The sequence below is a fragment of the Carassius carassius genome, chromosome 9 (genome assembly GCF_963082965.1).
Source record: "Carassius carassius chromosome 9, fCarCar2.1, whole genome shotgun sequence".
Lineage (NCBI taxonomy): Eukaryota > Metazoa > Chordata > Actinopteri > Cypriniformes > Cyprinidae > Carassius > Carassius carassius.
Window position 1 is genome coordinate 8,513,426 of NC_081763.1, and position 6,097 is coordinate 8,519,522.

Genomic DNA, 6,097 nt, shown 5'->3' on the forward strand with positions numbered 1-6,097 from the left:
TAGTATAACATTATAATACCATTCATATATTTACTTTTATATAATTTAAAGAAGAAACCAATCCGATGTATAGTTGACATTTGAGGTTTAATACTATAAAAAAGCACTAAAGGTTTTTCAGTTAGTATAAACATCATTCAATGTAAATTGTGATAATCATAATTAATAATCCCAATTACAATTTACAGGGGAACAAATGACAATTATGATTTTTGTCATAATCGTGCAGCCCTAACTGAAACTATAACTAAAGTAAAAATAAGTTAAAGCTATAGAAATATTTTAAACAAAGTCTAAAAACTAAAAACTGAAAATATATAAATTAAAGATAATTTAATGTTTATAAATATTATAATTATAAATAAAACAAAAGTAACACTGTTTCGTGCACATGTGTGTATATATATATATATATATATATATATATATATATATAATATTAATAATACTATAATTAAGTTATATATATATAACATAAGTATATATGTTTTCTTGCTCATGTTTATGCACATATAATAAAACAAAAATACTATAATGTATATAAATAATACTAAAATAAGGCATTTTCTGTCGTGCGCTTTCTCTCTCAATCTCTCTCTATATGTATAATAAAATAAAGTTAAGATTAAATATTGATGTATAAAATTTCATATTAACGTTTGGTTTCATACATTTTTTGTACATTTAAAATAAATTTGAAAGCAACTAATAAATAATGATGCGTTTTTTACGCAGAGTTCACACACAAATTCGTGTGTGTGCACAGTTAGTGTTTTCTTATTTTCTCATTTGTATTTTCATTTCTAATGTGTTTTCATTCAAGATCAGAATGTCAAATCTTTATTTTAGAGAAACTATAGCTGCTTCAGCCTGGTGTTGGATCTCATTATTTTCAGGAAATGAAAACATCAGCCAAACAGTAAGTGATGTGAGGAGTGTGTACGTCTATGAGAACCAGCGCTGGAACCCAATGACAGGATACAAAGACAAGTGAGTGTCATTTCATTGAGCTCTGCTGCTGGTTCACCGTTCCTGCTGTAAACGCTGCGTTTCTGCTGTGGTCCTCAGGGGTCTTCCCACAGATCGTTACATGTGGAGCGATGTTTCAGGTCTTAGAGAGTGTACCAAAGACAACACCAGCCCTCCCTCGCCGCAGTGGACATGGGTACATCAGCACACTATGAGCTAGTGTTTACTGAGTATACTGTAGTATTTATACTGCTGTGTACTTTAGTGTCTTCCCATTTGGATTATTACAGAGATTCGATATTGTCTGGGACTGATATCTGCATCTCACTCACAGGTTTCTGATTGGGTTGTAGACTATGATGTCCCGGGAGGGACAGATAAAGAGGGCTGGCAGTATGCTGCAGATTTCCCTGTGTATGTTGACTTTAAATGTATTAACAGAACCGTATCTGGACATGTCTATCTCAAACTAATATGTTATATGTTCATACAGGACGTATCATGGTTATAAGACAATGAAGGACTTTGTGCGGCGCAGACGGTGGGTTAGGTTAGTTCACATTTTTTTCCTGCTTATGAACGCACGGATTCTTTGATGCATGCATTGACTTTTGTTTTTAAACCTTGGAGCAAAAGAATAACCCGCTACAGATGCCCCTCTGTATAGGAAATGTTTTAGAAAAGCTATATAAGAGTGTTTTTTTCTCACAGGAAGTGTAAGATCAGTCTTACAGGCCCGTGGCAGAAGGTTCCTCCGATCGCTCTGACTGACGTCACCATCTTGCCGTGTCTGGCCCAGTACAGTCCTGAGCAGATTCCTGTGTGGGCCATCAGTGAGGAGGGAGATGTGCTGTGCCGTCTGGGGGTCACCGCCAACAACCCGGCTGTGAGCATTAAACCGTGTCCCAATCCTACACCCACTCTCACAAAACAGGGCTATTTCATTTCAGTTGAAAAGGTGAACTCAAGAAGTCATATTTTCCCACCTCAGGCCCAAAGTAACCCCCACAGACACTGAGAAACCAGCAAAGGGAGGCAAGTCCCAAACTGGTTGTACTGTATCAGTGTGCCTTGTAAATAAGCCACACATAACTGGAAAAAAATATAACTAACCCATGACTTTTGTGGGAAATTGAAAGTCAGTACATCCTTGGGAAATACACAACTGTTTTCAACATTGATGATTATCGGAAATGTTTCCTGAGCAGCAAACCAGTACATCAGAATGATTTCTGAAGGATCATGTGACACTGAAGACTGGAGGAATGAAGCTGAAAATACAGCTTTAACATCACAGCAATAAATTACATTTTAAGATATATTAGAATAGAAAACTGATCACTTTTTAAAATTGTAAAAATATTTCACAGTATTAATGTATTTCTGAGCGGAAACCTTTAAAAGGTTTGATTTATGGGAAGGGGTGTTATCATGATTGAGTATATGAAGAGAAAGGCTGTATGTTTTCATTGCATATATCTGAAATGTTGCATATCGAAGACTTAAAAGCTTTTAGACACAAAACTCTCATTATGATTTCTTTGTTTTTTTTTTTTTTAGAGGGGATACCTTCCTCTGCCCAGCTCTTCTCTCGTCTTTGTTCTCATATTGAGTTTGTGTGCAGGGTGTATGGGACGTCCTCTAACCTCTAGCTCTGTGAAACCACAGGGTGCCTCCTGGCTACACGTGGCCACAGACCAGCCCTTCAAGTCCATTTGCATAGGAGGAGGCCACCAGGTGTGGGCCATCGCCAGGGACGGTGCCGTCTTCTACCGGGGCTCTGTGTCTGCCGACAATCCAGGTGGTGAGACCACTCACGAAAATGGAAAGTGTGACCATTCGACCAAGTGTGCTGCATTATGTATTGTTAGGTTTTACAATTCGAGGCCTTTTCACACTTTGAAAAACTGCTTTTTAAAGTAAAGTTCTGTGACTATGACTATAAAAAATCTATCAGCAAAAACTGTTTTAAGTGTTAAAAACTTAATGGTGGGTACAGAAACATTAACTTAGAAGCATCTTGCATCTGTTTATTAACCATGTAACAGAACTTAGAATCAAACATTAGAAATAGAATAAAATTCTAATATATTTCTAGCCAGCTTGAAATATTTTCTACATTAAAGCTAATGCAAGAACACTCTCTAACAAGATAAAGTGATATTAAAGAGAGACATAACCTGACTGATATTCAGTAGAGCAGCATATTACTTAATTATATTGTTAAATAAAGAAAAAATTGTGCACGGGTATTAGTTAAATTATTAAATAAGTTTTTGCATTCTTGTTGATTTCTTAAAAATGCCTTTAAAACTGCTGTGCTGTTATGACATACATGTAGACTGAATGACTCATTATGATTTTGGATTTTTCAGGTGAGTGTTGGTATCACATACCATCTCCCCCGAAGCAGACGCTCAAACAGGTGTCTGTGGGCAGGACCTCAGTTTATGCTGTGGATGAAAACAGTGAGACAGCTGTTCCCACTCACTTCTTTTTCATTTATTTGAATCAAGCTGTATGTAAGCTGTATATAGTTGTAGGTAGTACAGTATGCAGTAAACGCGTATGCATTTATCAATATGACATTGAGAACATTGTGTCGCATTGAAAGCAGATCTCTCTCAAATCAAGTCTGATGTGTGTGTGTGTGTGTGTGTGTGTGTGTGTGTGTGTGTGTGTGTATGTTGCAGGCCATCTGTGGTACAGACAGGGTTTGACACCCAGCTATCCTCAGGGTTCTGCGTGGCAACTCATCTCCCGTAATGTGTGTAAGGTGTCTGTTGGACCACTGGACCAGGTTTGAAACCTTTAACTTTCCTTCAAAAGACACTAATTGCAAGAGAGAGAAAAAAGATTGGATTGACATCTTTAGATATTTTAAAAGACTTGGTTGGCTAAAAAGGTTTGCTAAGTTTTATACCACAATATAAAACGAGTTCCCAATTTCGGTTAGTTGACACATTCCGAAGCATTTGGCTAATTATCCCTTACTGTACAGTTATGACAGTAGCTCAACCCTTGTGAAAAAATCTGCTTAATGTGCACAGGCAGTGTACTTCAAATTTTAAAAGTGTATTTAAAAAGGATATTGCTTGCAAATATAACATTAATGAAATTTTACTTTGTGGTGTTAAATTAGTTTTGAAATTTAGTAAATTTCAACTCACTGTTTTAATAATCTTTTGTCATGCTTTAAAGAAAATGTAATGTTATAAAATGAAAATGATATAATTTTATCTGTATAAGTTTATTACTTACCGTTACATTAAAGGCTAATATTATTTAAATGTACTAAATCCCAACAAATGTGTAATTATACACATTTTTAAATACATGAAATAAAATTATTTTTTGTTTACAATTAACATGTATTTAGTGAGGCCCTATTGCAGTACTGAGATAACATGTTAAACTTACTTATAATGATCTTATGCAGCCAGGGGCTGTTTTTTTTCTTCTTCTAGACTACCAGATCATTACTATTTAATTTGTGTAAATGAAAATTTATCTGACCTAACAAAAGTATGGTGTACCACAAGGCTCTATTTTAAGCCCATTGTTGTTGTCCTTGTACATGCTGCACAGCTCTGTATGCTGGGAGCTACTGTTTCCTCTTTTCACTATTAATCTATCCTGCATTTTTGTTTTAACATTAACCTTTCCTTTACCCACTTTCACTGGGACTCTCTTCATGAGGTTTACTAGACTCCAGAATGCCCAGATACACCCCATCCAAAATGTTTTACATAATGTTTTATTAGGTTTTGATGGTTCTGAAAGTGTTTGTAATGTTTATCTGTCCAGGTTTGGATAATAGCTGATAAAATGCCAGTTTATCCATCAGAGAGCTCAGGAACCGTGTGCCACAGACTGGGAGTGAAGCCCATGCAGCCCAAAGGCCTGAGATGGGACTTTGGCATCGGGGTGAGTGTTTCTACATTGAACTGTGCCATCCACCAAAAAAAAAACAAGTTTAGAAAGCTAATTGATTTGATTGTCATCCAAACAATTAAAGAAATTGATCTAGCCTCAAATTTTAAAATAGAGAATCATTGCAGTACTGTATTTTAAATTCATGTTTTTACTCTTAAGTGTTATTTCTTCAATTAATACATTAAAACAGGGTGGATGGGAGCACCTGTCTGTGAGAGGGAACTCTGTAGAGGCCCAGCGCGTGACACCTCACAGTACAATGCCCAGCCGGACTCAGAGTCAGGTGAACGGGAATGTTGTTGGCTACCACCTTCATCATGCTTGACCGCACATCCCAGTTTGCTGTTCTAATACCATTCCTGTTTCTGTGTCCTGTGCCCTTCCAACCAAAAGTGACTACGTATTTTTTATTTATTTTTTCCACTTGGCTGAATAAGACCTCACTTTCCTGGGTGTGACACTTGATTACTGATTGTGTATGATTTGAATCACCTGGGGTCTCATTTATAAAACTGTCTGTAGATTTCTAAAATGTTGTGTATGCCCAAAATTTTCAGATTTATAAAACCATGCGCACGCCAGAACCTACGCAAAAATCTCTTTATAAATCCCAGTCAGGGGAAGATACGTGCATTTCCACTTCATCTCCTCCCCGAAATCACCATATATGGAGCTTACAACGCCTTGTTTTACTATGCATAACCTCATCTGCATATCATTTACATGCAAATTCCCATGCACATGACACCATGTTGAATACAGAGACAGTATGGAAATAGTATCCCTGCTATGTTTTAGAATATTTACATGAAAATATCCATAAAAACAAAATGGTTTCAAATAGTTCTTAGATATTTTAGATGATCTCATTCTTTTACAGTGGACAAATAGAATTTCAATTATTTCAAATTAAATGTATGCAGTTTTACTGATAAGATAAACATATTTTAGCTATTTTAGTGGAAACAGATAAACGCATATTTATTGCAGTGTATTGTCTGATTCGGCGCGTCACTGACAAAGTATTGTAAAAAGGAAACATGCAAATCTTACCGTTTTCTCCTAGTTGTGTCCTTCAAATATAGTGGAATTTTTGTTGTACAGATGAATTTACATGACATTAACACTTCCGTGCAGCTGTGGTGGTACAGTAATCCAGCAGTGTCCGCCATAATATCGCAGTAAGTGCGCA

At 36.1% G+C, this 6,097-nt stretch overlaps 1 pseudogene; it reads left to right on the forward strand.

The window, feature by feature from the left end:
• Positions 1–5,422, forward strand: part of LOC132148848 (tectonin beta-propeller repeat-containing protein 1-like) — a 29,665-nt pseudogene extending 24,243 nt beyond the window's left edge.
• The last annotated feature ends 675 nt before the right edge of the window (positions 5,423–6,097 follow it).